Here is a 17,418-nt window from a genome sequence, read left to right on the forward strand (position 1 = left end):
AAGGCCTCTTTCTGTCTATCAAGTTGTACCATCCCTGCTGCTGGACTGAAAGAATCTGTACTTTGCCTAGCTTGCTGTTTTGTAAATGCTTGCTCTCAGCCAGTCAGATCTTATCCAGTATCACTGCTACTTATATATCAGGACTGAAAAAATGTATGAAATGCGGGGGGCAGCACTCCAAGGGTCATACTGAATGCAGTTAATAAACATTTACAGCCTGAAATAGTCTCTAAGGCTGAACTCAAAGGCTGGCTCCCAGCCAGTCAGAATCAGTTACGACTGAAGCAGAGCTATACAATAAATGAAACTACGCTGTGCACGGCCTACAGAAGATGCATATTCTAGAATAAATCTCTACATTTACTCTTCTATACTTAATTTCACTGTAGCTTTACTTGCTGCTATTCCAATCCCATTAAACACTATTGGCAGAACATTCAAAGGACACTCAATTTTCTAAATATAAACTTTGAGAAGGAAGAAACACACAACAAACTACCAAGTAGTGAGAGACATATAAAAACAAGGTCACTTCTGTTTAGATGCCTGAAACAGTCCAGTATCTAACTAACAATATCCACCTCGGACACTCAGATATACCCACCTTGTAAGGTATTTAATAAATAAAAAAAAAAACCTCAAATCCAACAAACTGGCAAAAAAGAACCATGTGACTGCAACTTTTCTGAAACAGAAAGGGGAGTAGCATGTCAACTACAGGAAACTGCCTCAAAAAGTAAGGAAGAAAAGTAACACGTAACAATACTGTCACAATCTGTGCCTGTCCATGTCTCCGCGTATCAACTCTGCGCCCCTACTCAAAACTACTTAGTATGCAAGACTTAATAGCTTTGAATGTTTGATGTTATTTTGTGTAAAAGAACACAGGTGAAACATACTGTAATTAAGGCATCCTGAGCTGGAAATTTGCTAGAAGTTACAATAAAACGCACTAAGATGGCACTGAAAAATCAGAGTTAGAGGAAGATGAGAACTTCTAGAACATGTGTAGCTTAATATAAATCACTGGACTAATAGTTTTCTTATAATTAAATTGTAATACAGATATAGTGCACCTTTAATAAACAGAAATCTCAACAACACAAGATTCAGATTAAGTCCTGAGGAAAAAAAGAACCAAAATAACTTTGGTTTTGTAACAGTCACTCATTACATAAATAACAGCACATTTTAACACAAGACCTTTCCATTCCCTCCATTTTGTTAGAGGTGCACGAGCAGGGTATAATTTTGTATTTTGAATTTAGTGAATGAACAGCACTGACTGTGCAAGCTTTCTTGGTACTAATGAAGTATTAAAGTCTTGCAGGGATTATAAAGTCACCAAAACACTTGTGTTGGGAGTGCTTCAGGATCCCATTCCAAAAGCAATTATGTACTGGTTTTGTACAAAACTGACAAAATTATACAGTTTACAAACCCTGACCTGCTTACTTAAACTCATCAACAGATGGCATTGCAGCCAAAGTCTAAAACACTCTCATGTCAAGGGACACAGGCATAAAAGGCTAGGATCAACCACAGCTAGCGCCTTGTCAGATTTTAATAACACCAATTACTCAAATATTTTTGTTGTCTGCTATATAAATATGCTACAAAAATGCAGAGATAAGTACTACACAAACATTGCAGAGACCCCTCAAACAGTCTGAAAATATGCATTTGAAATTAAGATTAGTTTGCTTATTTAGGGTGCTGCGTAAATGAAAGTAGGGAATACCTAACGCCTGTCAAAAGAAACGAAACAGCAAATGATACTGAGAATATTACTATGCCTAAAATACTTTTGAACAAAAAACTATTTTCTTTGTAATAAGACTACCATAAGAGATTTATTCTAATAATACGCCAAATGTCCCAGGACAACCCTCCCAATAAAAGATTTGAAGTGAAAAGCAAATTAAGTACTTCGAAGAAGCACAGTGAAAATACATCACCACAGTAGAAATGACTCTACAGCAGCCCTCTAACCCAAGTACCACCAGGCAATATTTTACCATTAGAAACAGGAGCTGTAATTCTAAACCTATGCCAAAGCAAGCAAGAGAAATCTTTGCAATTTGCTTTAAGAATATTAACAGAACAATTACTCTTACACTGAGAAATGTATCAGGTATATTTTGGAATAATTCAAATTTATGAGCACATATCTGAAGAGAAATCTTCCCTTGGAAACCAAGAAAGTTGTGGTAGAGAAACCATACCTAAGAGAAGGTATTTCCCATAGCCTTGTGGGAGCACACAGGTTAAAGAGAAAGACTACACTCTGCCTATCAGCATCACATCCAGCAGAAAACCTTCATTAGAGGATATGCAAACACTGATGTGGTACCCAGACTGTCCCTGAAAATAGAGACATCAGAAATATATCAGCATGCAGAATATCTTGCTCAGAACATCTTTACATTGTTGTACATTGAAGTTCCGGAGCTTGTGCAAAGAAGAGGAACAGAGCTGGTGAAGGGGATGGAGCGGCTGAGGAAACAGGTTGTTTAGCCTGGAGAAAAGGAGGCAGAGGGGAGACCTTATCACTGTCTACAACTACATCGAAAGGAGGTTGTAATGAGGCGAGCTTTGATCCCTTTTCCCAAGTAACAAGTAGTAGGATGAGAGGAAACGGCCTCAAGTAGCATCACGGGAGGTTTAGATTGAATATTGGGAAAAATTACTTCACAAAAAGGTTTGTCAAGCATTGGAACAGGCTGCCCAGGGGAGTGGTTGAACCCCCATCCCTGGAGAGATTTAAAAGATATGTAGACATGGCACTTAGGGACATGGATTAGTGGTGGACTTGGCAGTACTAGGTTGGACTTGATGATCTTAAAAGTCTTTTCCAACCTAAACAATTCTGTGATTCTATAGGTACAGAAATCTAGGCTAAAAGAATGCAACATGATTTATAAATGAAAACTGTATTCTTATTACCAGTAGAAAGCAGGTCTATCAGTGAAAAGTGACTGTTAAACCTACAGTTCAAGAACAGTAATACTACGAAGTTTCTATGTTAGAGAGCTCCCAGGGCTAAATGAATGCCAGCCAGGCATGGTGAAAATGATTTCACTGCAAGTGGTCAGAACCTGTTCACCAAAGGCTGAACCACTGAAAATAGATTAGTCAATATAAGCTCTTCAGTAGCTGCTGAAACATGCCACAACCCATTCCGCCCCACTTGTGGAAACAGGGATCGATCACTAGCAAGAACCATGTCCTGAATTCATAGAAAATAAGGAAACTGGTATCAAGTGCAGATTAGTTGGATACCACATGGCCAAAATGTACATACAGCAGATGCTCCCAAAGATAAGATTGCCAAAGCACTGCAGAAAAGCCTGTTAAAAGAGGAGTTTAGAAGCAAAGCGCAGCTGAAATTGAACTGGAGAATGACTAGAAGAATAAAGTTATACTTTGTGAGGCTCACAAATGAAGTCTCAGCCACTGTTTTAAAGAAATTCCTTTTCACTACTCTGTTAGCTGTTATTTTGAACTAAAATGACTGAACTGTCTTCCAGGAGATAAAACACCTGACAACCCCTAGCCACACTCACAACTTGGGAAGACTGAAGATTAAGCAACTAGTAAGGAACTATCAAGGAACACACACCCATTAGTGGCTTCTTCTGGCTTAAAACGCTAATATTGCTACTTGACTTTCTGAATCCTACTCATAAAATGCTTCATTTCGTGTGTCATCCTCAAACTAAATCTCCTCTTCGTTTCCTCACGGATATTGAAAGAAGCCCCTTTCTTTCACACACACACACTTGCCATAGTAAATATTATTCTGCTCCAACCCTAACCTTCCTACTCTTTGCTTCTGACAAGCTTTACCTAGTTTTGCAATCATACTCCTTTCCAAAAGAAGTCAGGGAGAGGAGGGTACACGTAATAAGACAACCTGAGTATCAGTTAGACCTTTAGAATAATTTTCAAATATGCAAATAAGCAGCTTACAGTACGTCTGGCCTCTGTTGGCTGGCAATTTTCCTGTATGTATCAAGGTGTGAGTCAGCTGAGGAAGAATGTGAGGAGATGCTCATGCAAGAAATTGAAAAGCACAATGTCACGCTTGTGTTGCTGGCAGAGCAAAGGACACTAAGACACTGGAGATGGACCCACATAAATGTGAAGGCCCCTTAGAGTTTGCATACAGGAAGATGGAACCTCATGTGACAGATGACAGCCAAACAGGTTTGTCAAGGACGAGATGGCAACATGTTGAAGAAACACACCAGGAGGACAGCTTCAGTAATTGTGGTTTTCATGACACAAGAAGGTAACAATTGTCAGAGGCCAGCAAGAACAGCTAACAGTAACCAAGATGGTAAATGAAGAAAAAAATAAGGCTTACTCAAAGAGACTAAGAAAGATGTGGGAGATGCAGGACGTGAAACTGGAAGATGAGCCCCTATCCTGTATGTGCACAGCAAGAAGAGTGCAAGAAAACTTATGTAATAGACCCAACTGTGGAAAAGCAAGAAACAAAGGGAAATCTCAAAGGAGCTCTCTGGAGTTCCATCTTGGCCTCAGCAGTCTTAAAATTGAAGCAAATCATTTGAAAAAAAGATGTTGAAGTAGCATGCCAAGCTGCATAATTTAATATCACTGGCATGAAGGAAGTAAAGCAAAGCAAAGAGGATACCAGAGGTGGGTCTTTGTGTCTAACTTTTGAAAAAAAAAAACCAAACAGAGAAAGGTAAATAGCTTAGTGCAGAAAACACTGAATGAAGGACTAGAACAGTAGGAGGGAAACGAGGAAAATACTGACACAAAAGTCAAAGGAGGACAACATTTCAAGACTGGGCATGATCAAGTGTCAAAAACAGCAGGGAAGCCAAGAAGGATGAAGATGGAATAGAGACTCTGAGACCTGGCCAAGAAAAGGTCACTAGAGATCTTAAGAGAAGCTTCAAGGGAGTCAGAATACCTATACTTAAGCAAACTTAAAAAGCAGTTCTAGGCTGCAGACATGGTACAGGATCTTTCAGTTTTGGAGTCACAGGTCCTTCCATGAAACAAAAATTCATTAGGGCATCACCCTTTCACTGTTTCTTAATGCCACAGAAAGCAGCACATAGAGGTGTTAAGTTCAATATCACATTGTAATTATGGTAATCAACAGCAAGAACAGCCAGTCTTCATAAAGTGTTTTTCATCCTTATACTTTTAAACCCTTATACGGGATTAACAACATACTTCAGAATAAATGAGAAGCCATGCATGGAGAAGTCCAAGGTCAGCCAGCAAAGGAACAGCAGAACCATGCAGGAAACACAGGTCTTCTAAATCCCAAACCAGTTCTCTACATTCAAAGTTTGTCTGCTTTGTTCAGGGAGAGATAAAGGAAAATTCAGAGATAACTATTTTAGCAGCTTGTTTATTTTGCTCCGCAAGTTCCTGATGGGAAGGGAGAATTGTTTTGTGTTTACTTAACAATAGTTTTTTTGTGGGAAACTGAGAATTCAGAAACTTTGCTCCTTTAATTTGTGACCACAAAAAGTTCAGATTCCTTCCCAATTATTCAGATTTGAACTTTTAACAGTAATTACATATTTCAGCTATAATCAGCCACAGTCTTTATACACCAGCGAGTATAAACAAAATTTGAATTGCTAAGTATAAAAACCAAAAAAGCAAAATTTTTTTCCTCGAGGTATAAAATCTCTCAGTCGTCATCTCCCCCTTCTTCCTCTCTCTTATACATAAAAAAGGCCAAAAAAGAACATACATTGCCTCATTTCTTGACTTCACATCAAGTAAACTGTCTAGCTTGGAAAGATGAGGAATGAGTTACTGGGCCTTGCCCAAATTCTTCACCCCAGTTCTCAAAACCAAGATCTTGAAGAGCTGGAAGGAAACGGAGAACACAAGGCTTTTCATTTTAAACAACTAAAATCTAGCTATTCCTGAGGGAAGGAAGGGGGCAGGGGAGAAGGGAGGGTGGGAGAATGAATGAGTCGGATTATGGAGACAAAATGCCATTCCCCAGCTTAGCAGAACTGGATGGATATTTTCAGGGGAACAAAATTTTATTTATTATACACTGGTAAAAAATAAAAGTTTCCTTGACATAATGTTGGGGAAAAAAAAAATGCTGCGTACCCACAAGCATATAATCTAATGAAAGCCAAACCAAGAACAGGCCAAAATGCAGGTGGGGAAGTAAGAGCAGGCCTTGTGAGATGTAGTAATAAAGTACTCACACCAGTAAAGAATCCTAGAGAGGAGATGAGGGATGCTTGCTTGATGAAAAGAGAAACAGCATTTTAGGCTTATCAGACCACAGGACAGCATGGAAAATGACATGCAAAGAGCAGTACAGAAAGAACTAGGAGGAGAAGTGGGGTGTAGGAGGAAATGAGCATAAAGAAGTAGGTGGGGTGGAAACATGCTGGGCCATAAAAGTGCAGGAGAGGAACCTGACTGTGACTGGATGCTAGGAAGCCCAGGACGAGATTCAGGAAAGGGTTCATAAAGGGTCAGGAACTCACAGAATCTGTCTGCTATCTACCTTTAAGACACCAACTTCAAGGTTCGTAATAGGATTGGGTAGAGGAAGGGGCAGGTCAAAGACATAAGGATAAAACGACTGTATAGTCCAAAGCCTGGCAAAGCACCACAAGACACAACTGTAAATCACTCCTAAAACTCTGTTGTGAGGTCTCAGAATTTTGAAACATTCCCACTATTTTTCACTTTTATTTCAGACTTAAAATGAAAATTTGCAATTAATCATGAAAACACACTGCAGCATGCTTGCTCTCATTAACACACGCACACAAAATGCCTTTAAAATAGAAGATGCGAGTGCAGGGCAGAAACATGTTAGAGATTTTTAAGGTCATCATACACCCCTTTGAAAGATGCCCTTTGAAGGGTGAAAGAAACAAAACGAGAATAGATTGCAAATGGCATATAGACTCCTACCAAGACAATAAGTATTTGGAGGCTGGACACATCTACTGGATAGTCTTGCTAAAATAACACAACGTGCAACAGCCAGCAATACAGAAATTTAAATGCTTTTCTTTAGGCTTCAGAGTTAACACAACTGGAGAATTCAAACATTTTAGAGATACCATTTTAGGCTGTTCATCAGAGCATTACTCACACTTTCAAAGTTGTCTTTCAGACTGAAAGTGCTAGAATCAATATTTTTCAAAGTTTTAATTCTGAAGCATCTCTCATCAACAGAGTTTGCAAATGGATGGAGCACTACGAAACACAGAGAGGTCTGTGTGAAAGTCACTAGTTACAATTCTACCCAGCTGGCAGAATTGCTTGGGAGAAGCAAATGGAAAAATTAGTCCAAAAGCACTTCATCTTTTAATTGCTAATGATCAAGATATAATTCCTGTCTGACAGCTGTGTAAAATGAAATAAACATCTCAGTTATGGTCTTGAGGAACAGCTGTCTATATCGCAGTAGCCACGTCCTTCCTGACACTTGAAGGGCCAAAGATCCAAACTGTGATGCAGCTTGAATCACTCACTATGTGAAGGTCAGCTGAAGTTTAAGGGACGAGGTAGTAAGCAAAGATACCTGTATCTCTGGGGCAAAAAAAAATCTCCACAGACACCAGCATCCAGCTGCATTTTTATACGAAAAAAAAAGTAGTACTACAGTAGTCACAGCCCTGTCTTGGACTGGGAAATTACATCCAAACTTCTCAAAGTGCTTATTGTATTTCATTCCAACTTTTCTTGCTCTTTACTCAATCAAGAAACTTGCCTACAGATTGAGATTTCAAGATAAAACCCAAGAACTTACAGAACACAAACATAACCTCATGATCATTCAGTAAGGTAATCCTTTTCCTAGTAACTCTCTAGACCTTTTCATTTCATATTACTTAAGGGCTTGACCTGAGAAATGCGTTCACACGTTTCTCAGATAGGAGCAGAGTGCATATGGGATAGGATCAGACTGCTTCAACTTTAAAAGTCAACTTTTGGAAGCAGGGATGTCCAAATGTGAATTTATGAACCCATACATGCATAACCAAGTGTCTCTGTACTCAAATGCTGAAGACTTCATTGCTTCTGTTGAAGTCAGCTCTACATTTCTGGGCACACACAAGAATTAGGTTATTCACTTACGTACCTAAATGTGTGTTTTAATCTTAGGTGTTCAGGCTTAACATTCTTAATGTCAAGACATAATACAACGTAAAGACATAGCACTTTCATTTAAATGTGTCTATAAAGCACCTCACACTTTTACCAGGATTAATACTACTCTCCCTTTTTTCTTTTATGGATACTTAAAAATAAAAATAAATGGTGCAGAACAGCTGCAGTATTCCACCTCAGAGGAAGGTGCATTTTAGCCTGTGATAACTATTTGGTGTAAATGCCACAATCACACTGAAGATCTATGCTCAATAAAAATTATTCCCTTCCTTAAACTTATCAGCATGTCCTAGCTTTTGTATAGCTGTGCTTTAGACTATAAGATGTCCAGAGTAGAAACTATCTTAACTTCGTGTATCCAAGTCAGCACTGAATGCTCTGTCAGCAAGTAACAAATAAATAACAATTATTGTACAGCATACTACATTCAGCCTTCTATGTATGTAATAGATATTTAAAGCTCAGGCAGTTAAATACAAAATCTTAATCTTTATCATTAATAATGAAGAAAAAAACCATTTCAAATACAGAAAGGTAATTGTTGTGAGAGAGCAGAATTTTGTAAGGCTGGCATATAGATTCTGTAAAGTGCCCTAGCATCCATCAGAGCCAAAAAGACTTGAAAAAATGTCAAGTCACTACTGTGAGGAGGGGGGCAGTGTGAAGCAAATTAACCGCAAAAGCATGAAAAGTCACTTATCCTCTTGACTGTGCAAAGGCCACAGGGCTTCAGGTATCTCTTCTCTTGCACTAGATAACACAGCTGCACTCAAAACAGGCTGATTGCATAACTATAGGGCAACAGGTAGAAGGGCATCTAACAGTACCCCAGAAAATACGTATGCTTCGTGGTTCAGCCTTCCCTTAGGAAGGGGCACCTTCTGAAGCTATGGGTAGCTGTCAAAATTCCCTGCCAATATGTGGAATCACTTTAGATGAATCTGGCATCTTTTGTCTGATCATGCTAGGAAATTACAGCAAGGAGTTCCTTCTTCAGGGACTCCCTGTTAACCACTGTGCTCCCAAATGGATTCCAGAATGGTTCCTGAACTGGTCAATAGCCCTTTTATTTGAGATTTCCTCACTGTCACCTCACTGGAAAACAGAAACAGGAATATCTCAGGTGAGATGTCCTTAGGCACGATTCTTCTACCACAGGAATTTGCTCTGACGTCATCTGAGATGAAGTCTCCTTTGGACTTCATTTCTCAGGAAATCACTACGATAGTGTCAGAATACTCATTTCTGACTGTAAATTAACTGTATCATTTACAAAAAGCAGCCAGCTTGGCTCACCACAGCACTAGCATTAGAATTCACATCCCTAGCCTGTGAACACAGCATAAAACACAGAAGAAGACTGGTGGCAATGGTAGAGCTCCTTTTGGCTTTCAGAGCAGGTTGTACCAGCGCTGTCATGATTTTTGTTCCCAGGCCACTGTACACCACAGAACCCACTCTCAAGGGCACTCTTTCCAGAATTCATACCACAGCTCTTAGGCAGATTTGGAAGCACATTTTGAAGTAATAGCACCGGGATCTGCATATTCAGCTCCCAAGCACAGCAAGGTCTGCAGCACACAATGATTTTATTCCCACAGTTATGAGCACAGTAGGACCCACATGGAGAACAACTGATACTTCAACCCCATGGGTGCATCCTTGGACACTAGCACTACAAATCACTGCTTCTGTCTCCTCAACACTTTTTTGGCCAGCACTATCCTTCTAATGACCCCCAAATTACAGAAATTAATTTCACACCAGTGGTAATAAAGGCTGAGACTAGGATGCATACACAAGTAAAAGGAAAGTAAAAGGGAAAAGGCAGAGAGGCTTCTTACAATTAGGTAGGACTAAAGTCTCTCACAAGCTACGTAGTGACAGAAAGAATCAGGTCAATTCCATACAGCACATGAGAGCTAAATGAGAGAGATGGAGAAAAAGAAGGCTGGGGAGAGGTTCAGAAACAGAAAGAGCAAAAACATTAAAAGGAAAGCAAATACAGTGAGAGAAGAGACATGGAAAACAAGGACAGAAGGTAAAAGAGAAGGGCAGCTAGGAACAGAGAGATGAGATAATGTAGTCACTCACTGTCTGGAAGACTTTCTGAAGGAAGGTGGATTATCTTCAGTGGTGGTTTCGGGGATACTGCCCTTCACACTCCTCCTCTGACATCCATCCTCAGAGCACTGCTGTCAGCTATTCCAAGAGCTTCTTCAAAAGTATTTTGAGGGTGAAGGGATTGTGGATGAAATCAGCCCCTTCAGTACTAAAACAATCTGCATGGGATTATCAGTCTCCTAAAAGTGCTGGTTTTATCCTAGGATGAAGATCCTCTCTGTCTTTTGGCAGCTGACTACTAAAGGAGTGTTCTGATTATCAGATTATTCCAGAGATCAATTTCTCCAACCTCCCTATCTGTATATCACCTTTTGCCTTCACCGTGAGGGTGGGCAAATCTTTCTCTGAAAAAAAAAAAAAAATAATCTTGCCGTCTTTCTGGATATTATCAGCAAAATCTGCTTTCTCCTTTCCCCGTGACCGGGAGGCGCGTCTTCTCTCCTCGCACAAGATACTTGAAGAAAACCCTCTCGGGATTAAGGGACGAGGAATCTTTCTGGGGATGAAGGAGGATGAGGTCAATATCGGAAATTACCTTTATCTCCCGTGGCTAACAGCGACTGGAAAAGGGGAGGATTCCTAAATCTGTCCCCGGTTCCCCTCCCTCGTTTAGCTTTCTCCGCCGCCTGCCGAGCGGATGTAAATAATTAAAATCACTCGGTAAGTACCCGGAGCTCCCGCCCGTCGCTGCCCCCGGGCCGGGGCTCCTCCGCCGCGGGGGGGGGGAGCGCAGGGGGCCCGGGTGACGCTCCCGACCCTGGGCCGCGGGGCCGGGGCTGCGGGTCGGGGCCGGGCCGGGCCTCTCGGCGCGCCTCCCCTCGGCCGCGTCGCGGGGCCGCTCCGGCGCGCGCTGTCCGCAGGCCCCGCCGCTCCGGGCTGCGGCCGCACTGCAGGCCCCGGCCCCGCCCCGCCCGCGCGCCGCCCCCGCCGCGCGCTCGCGCCCCCTCCCCCGCCTTAAGGAGGCGCCGCTCCCGCCGCTCGCGGCGCGGCGTGATGTTTTCATGCGCCGTGCGGTGAAATAAATAGATCAAATATTCCTAAATGTATGTGGTAAGTACAGCCGCCGCCCGGCATCCCCCTGCGTCTGAGGCCAGCGCCGCAGGCGGGACGGTTCGTCACGAAGCAGCCTGCCTGGGGACCCCCGCCCCGTTATCTGAAAAGCCCTTAATCGATAACCTCTTCTTTCTGCGGACAGTTCAGCGTTTGCATCCCTCCAAACAGTAACAGCCTGCAAAGCTTGGAGTAGAGGATAGGACGCGTGCTGGGGGAAAATGACGTTTTCTGACTAAATTTTTTTTTCACCTGGATCCCGTAATATAAAAATTGTCCTGATGGCAGAGAGGGTGTTGTAAGTCTTGCTGCTTCTGCAGGGCTTAGTTTAGCGTCGCAGCTGCAATGACTCCTTGCGTTCTTTCAACAGGTCAAAAACTGCCCAAGTGCCATGCCTTGTTCCAAGCAGTCACAAGAAGGGACGCTTCACCTCCATCCTCTCAGGATGCCCTGTGTCCTCCCACACCGAACCTTCCTTCTGCTCCTATGGCAGCAGCTCTTCTAGCACTACTACCTGTTCTATCAAAGAGAGTTTCCTGCCCCTTTTCCGTATTATTATCTCACTACAGATCCCATTACATTGTTCCTCATCGTTACCAAGCACCAAAATCTTACCCTCCCACTTCCACAGGCCACAGCAGAGCTCCATCCTATTCTGCTCTTTCTCCTAGACTCCCTGCAGCCCTGAATACACATCTTAGCTCCAGTTCCCTTGGCCTTCTGCCTTTCCTTGGACATCTCCTTGGGCTAGGTAGTCTTTGGGTCTCCTTGCTATGCACACACCAAGTTCTCGAGTTCCCCTCTAGCTAGGATTCGTGTCTGTAAGGTGCCCAGGCTCTTCCTGACTCTACTGAGAGACAAGACAAAAGAATCTTTGTGCTGGGAGGCACAGGCAGATGGGTGGTATCTTTGAGTTGTTTGATCTATAGCCAGCTGCAGAGGTGTTAGAAAACTGTGGTTGGAATTGACACGTGCCAGGCATCACATCCAGTGCGTTCCCCATTTAATTTTCCTTTTGGTTTCATTTCTCACAAATAAATTATATACTCTGCTTTCCATAGACCAAAAAAAAAAAAAAAAGACACTAACATAACATGTTGCACCACTTTAATAAATGCAAAAATGCCAACAAACACACACACACAAAAAAGCCTTGGAGAGGCAGACCAAAGAACTAGTGTTGCACAAACACAGAAGGAAGTGGATTGGATCGTGACCCTATTATCATATTTAGCATTCAGAGGACAAAATCTCATACTTAAGCCTTTGCAAGCTAAGTAGAAGAAAGGGGATAACAAATGGAGACATGGGAAAAAAAGTAAACTAATCACCACTTAACTTACTTCTACGTTACATCCAATGCACGTTATCCTCCAATTTTTACAAGATGCCACTGGTTTTGTGCATGACTGAATTATTAGCATTTGTCTAGGGAAAGCTATAAATTTTGACAGATGGGTAGCAGGCAGTTGAGGCTTCTGGTATCCAGGAAGGTGTAGGAGGTGGCTGTGATTTTTGGCAGTTAGGACTGGTATTCGTGAGGAATTCTCTTCCATATCCTGCCTGCAGGACTGTTCATTTGCAACTAGTAATAAACAGGCGCCTCGGCAGTCCAGGTGTGCTGGCATATCCTTGGAGGTTCTCAGGAACTGTGTAGACATGGCTGTTTGGGACATGCTTTAGCGTGGACAGTGGTGTTGGGTTGATGGTTGGACAGGACGATCTTAAGAGGATTTTTCCATCTTTAATGATTCTACAATCCTCTGTTTTTCTCCCTGAGCAGGGTTTAGTGGTTGGTCTTTTTTTTTTTCCAAAACTTCTCCTTACCTAGGAAAATCTTTTTATAAATTTGTGTCGAAATACATATGAATTCACTTCAGTTGATTGTGTTACATTGTTACATCCCCCCAATATTTTCTCAGAGGAATATATAAGAATGATGTTATCTGTCTACTTTTCAGAGCACCTCCACATAATGACGTGCCTTACAAAAGACTAGAACAGGTGATTTAAAACCAGGTGCTTTCAATTCGAGTTTAGGATCTCAACTACAAAAAACGCCGCGGGACCCTACGGCTCCAGCAGCGCCAAGCGGCCCTGCCGGTAGCTCGGGAGCTCCGCAGCCCAGCCAAGGGCCGCACCCGTGCGGGCAGACACCGCGTCCCCGCAGCAGCCAGCCTCCCCCGACAGGCTCCAGGTTCTTATCTCTCAGCTTAACGCCGGGAGCCGCGTGCCCTTCGCCCGGCAAGGCAGCCTCCCGCTCCCTTCGCCCTAGAAGCCGCGCGGAGCCGCCGCGCAGCCCCGCACCAGGCACCTCCCTCACTGCCGGGCGTGTCCGCACGCCGGGCCGGCCCCGCTGCCGGGCGGTCCGGGCCACCTTAAGAGCACGAGGAGCTCCCGCAGCAGCGGCCGAGAGGCTCCTCCCCGCCCCGTGTCGCATCCAGCCCGGGGCCGCGCGACGGCGAGCGGGGAGGCGTCGCCGGCGCCACCCCGGGGGCGCGCAGCCCTGGCCGTGCCCCAGCCCCGCCGGTGCCTTCGCTCCACGGCGCCCACCGCCGGGGCGGTGCGGGCCCGTGCGCGTCCATCACGGGGCCGTGGCCCGCGAGAAGGCGGCTCGGGGCGGAGCGGCTCTATTGGCCGCCCCCGCGTGTCATTCACATGCGTCACCGGGGCCGCCGCGCGCGTTCGCTTCCGGTCCGGGGTCGCTTCCGGTTCGGGCGCGAGGTCGTTTCCGGTCCGGGGTCAGTTCCGGTCTGAGCGTGGGGTCATTTCCGGTGGGGGAGCGTTCGGAGGCTGCGGCGGGGTCGATTTCCCTGCGGCAGCGCGGGGCTCCGTGTGGTTGCGGCGCCCGTGGGTTTCGCGGAGCGGGCCGGCGCTGCCCCCGGCTGCCGGGGCTCCGGGTGCGCCTCCCGGGTGTGTGAGCCCTAGTGCGATGCGCGAGGGAACGTATCGGCGTCCTGGTCCCATTCAGTAAAACTCTAACGTGTCTTAGAGACTTTATTTGCCTCGGGTTTTGTATAAGCGCTGCTGTAGGTGAGAGCGAAAAAAGCCATTTCATTTAGTCAGGTGCTCAATGTCAAACTGGATGCATAGGGTAAAGTGTATTCTTTCCCCACTTAAGCTCTGCTCAGGCTGTCAGCAGTCCGGTGTGTTTTACCTGTTAGAATCGTGTCCGCTAAAGGAGCGTGCCCGTGTAACACTGCTAGGTGACATCAAATAATCCAATCAGCCCTGCTCCAGAGGTTTTAGTCACTGGAAAAGATAATGGAATAATTCGGTTGAACAGAGGCCCTTCTTGACTCTCATCAACCCCAAAAATGCCTGCCCTGTGAGGACAGGCTGAGAGAGTTGGGCTTGTTCAGCTAAGAGAAGAGAAGGCTCTGGGGAGACCTAGTACTGAAAGGGGGCTACAGGAAAGCGGGGGAAGGGCTCTTTATCAGGGAGCCTTTGATAAAGGGGGGAGTGCAGTGATAGGGTGAATGTAACAGTTTTAAGTTGAAAGGGTAGATTTAGATGAGAGATTAGGAAGAAATTTTTTACCTTGAAGATCACAAGGCACCAGAACTGGTTGTCCAGAGATGTCCTGAATGCCCTGTCCTTGGAGGTGTTCCAGACCAGGTTGGATGGGGCTTTGAGCAACCTGGTCCACAGGAGGTGTCCCTGTCCATGGCAGGGGACTTGGAACTGAATGGACTCTAGGGTTCCTTCCAACCCAAACGATTCTATGGTTCTGTGGTTCTACATAAACTATGTTTTATGTCCTGTGGTGCCACTCCCTGCTTTGAAATAGGACCTGCAACTCCATGAACTCCTCCGTGAAATCCTCAGAAGCCTAAGACTTCTAAGTTGGTTGTGCTTTCAATGTAGATGCTGCTTTTCAAAAGAAGGAAAGTCCCAGACTTCATTTCCTAGTTTTTCTCTTTGTTCCATCCAAGCCTGTCTGCGTAGGCTCCATGCCATCATACGTGTTTGCGATAGCATTTTTCCAGGCTACAGCTGCACTTTATGCTTAGAAACAGGTAGTTCTGTGAATTGAAGAACTAACAAAGCCTGATTCGTTATCAATTTTGGTCTTGTAATTGGATTTTTTTACATCCAATAAAGCACAAATTCTGTCTGGAGCTTTTTCCCCTAATTGGTGCATTTGTAATGTCTCTTCATTCTGACTCTCTTGTGCCTTTTAAATCTTTAGTTTGTACCATGACCTTTCACTCTGCAAGCACAAAAATAAAGGCTTTCTTCTGTATTTGGTCTTATTTTCATGAACCCTACAGGAGTTCTTGGGGGTTTTTTTAGATCTTTGCAAGGTGCTTTCATTTTTCTCATAGCTTTATAGCAAAAGTTTAAACCTGGGTCACCTGCCTATCCCTTGATATTGCAGACAGGCTTAGTGGCTGTGGGTATGTACCGGAGCAGAGCAGGCTCATTCCCAAGGATCGTGAGCAGAAATACTTGAAAGATGTGTATTAGCATATCTCAGGTAAATGCTCTTATTACTCAGATTTGGGTAGTTGGAGATGGTTACTTTTTTCAAAGCTTTTTGTCTTGAAGCCCCTCCTCTTTGTATGAATGATTAATCATTTGAGGAGACCAAAACAGATGGATTATAAACTGGTCTTCAGGACATTCAGTCAGTATCTGGAAGATACCAGGGAGATGCAAAATTAGAAATACTTACTGCAAAAGACTTAATTAGATGTTCAGACTGTGATATCTCTGACAGAAACCAATGCGGGGCAGGGGGCAGGTAGTGGTGCTGGGATCCGGATCTTCTACAAGCTATGGAGAATGTTTTAGCTGTGACAATTCTTGGTCTACCCTAGCCCTTCCTGCAGGTTCCCTGTGGCTGAGATGTGCTCTGAATGGGCCTCTGGGAGCGACATCTAGACAGGTTGGTAGGGGGGAACCATACATATGAGTCTTGTTCTGGACCTTCTGCTCAAGCTGAAAAGCTTAGAGGATATAGTCCGAGAAAGTCTGCTTTACAGTCAACAAGTGCTTGCATGAGAAGAAGTAATACTTAAATGCAGACTCCCACATGGTTTTGGTGCTTGTAAGGCTAGAGAACAGGGGACCCCTGAGGATGACATTCCTGGCTGTCATGGTTTGGCAGACGAGGGCATCGAAGTCTCTTGAAGTGCTTTTTCAGGAAGAGAAAGGGTGCCAGTGAATGAAGTAAATTTGTTCTATGTGCATTTTCAACTCATGCTGGTTTTCCTTCACTGCAGAATATCTGTAGAGTTTTCAATTAGGAAATATTTCCATGATAATTGCACTTTCCTGATTCAGGATGTTGATGTAATGTTAGTGTGTTAAGGATTATGAAGTACTCACAAGCAAGACATTTTAGTAGTTAGACAGACAGACAAACTGATGATTTAGTATCAAATTCTATGGCCCAAAAGCTCACAGGAGTACTGTCACACATGTTGTATTACTGTAAGCTCTTATGAACACGAAGTGCAGCAAAGTTATGAAGTGATTCTCTGCTAAAAAGCTGTACACAAAAAGGTACCTTCTTACTCAGCCGTTAAGACATCTAGGTGCATTCTGACTAGTCTTCAGACTTGATGGACTGAAACAAATTTTACTGTTGTCCTTGCTTGTTACCCCTCCAGAATTAAAATAGATCTGAAAGAGTAAGCTGGATACTGCTCCTTCCTGTATCGAATTGATGAAATTGTATTCTAAGTTGCAGATAGTCATAGTGAACAAACCAAAAGATCAATTAGTAGCTGTATTAAAGGAAAACCTTCTTTTGTGCCTCAAAGTTTGGGTCTTCAAATTGGGCAGTGTGGCCAGGGTAGGAAAGCTGTGGTAACATCGTGGTACTGGCAGTTAGGAAAGCTCTGTCTGCCTGTAATTGTGAATAGAAGTTGCTATGAAACAGTAAATATAGAACCATCTCAAGTCACTTTTCAAAGAGCCACTGCATTTCACAGAGGCTGAAGCACAGTGAGTCTGATTAAGAGTCTGTCTACCACTTCAAAAGCAGATGGTGAGAAAATGCAGACAGGATATAAAGTTTGATCTCAGTAGCTCAAACTAATGAACACTTCATGCCATTGCATTCTGACTGTGAAGCAGACATCA

The 17,418-nt window shown here is 43.7% G+C and overlaps 2 protein-coding genes across 3 annotated transcripts in view; both read right to left on the reverse strand.

Annotated features, from left to right (window-relative positions):
- The window catches only part of FOXJ2 (forkhead box J2), a 29,206-nt gene extending 18,302 nt beyond the window's left edge, over nt 1-10,904 (reverse strand). The window contains exons 1-2 of one of the 2 annotated variants that reach the window (XM_069864150.1): nt 10,811-10,904; nt 10,246-10,619 (exon numbers count right to left, since the gene is read on the reverse strand). The gene's annotated coding sequence lies outside the window, so the exon portion shown is untranslated. Of the gene's footprint in view, nt 1-5,214; nt 5,229-10,245; nt 10,620-10,810 lie in introns of those variants that run through there. The other variant, XM_069864155.1, reaches the window with a different exon arrangement.
- LOC138724795 (C-type lectin domain family 4 member A-like) overlaps nt 1-17,418 on the reverse strand; it is a 143,487-nt gene that overhangs the window by 58,674 nt on the left and 67,395 nt on the right. The window lies entirely within an intron of this gene.

The sequence above is a fragment of the Phaenicophaeus curvirostris genome, chromosome 1 (genome assembly GCF_032191515.1).
Source record: "Phaenicophaeus curvirostris isolate KB17595 chromosome 1, BPBGC_Pcur_1.0, whole genome shotgun sequence".
Taxonomy (NCBI): domain Eukaryota; kingdom Metazoa; phylum Chordata; class Aves; order Cuculiformes; family Cuculidae; genus Phaenicophaeus; species Phaenicophaeus curvirostris.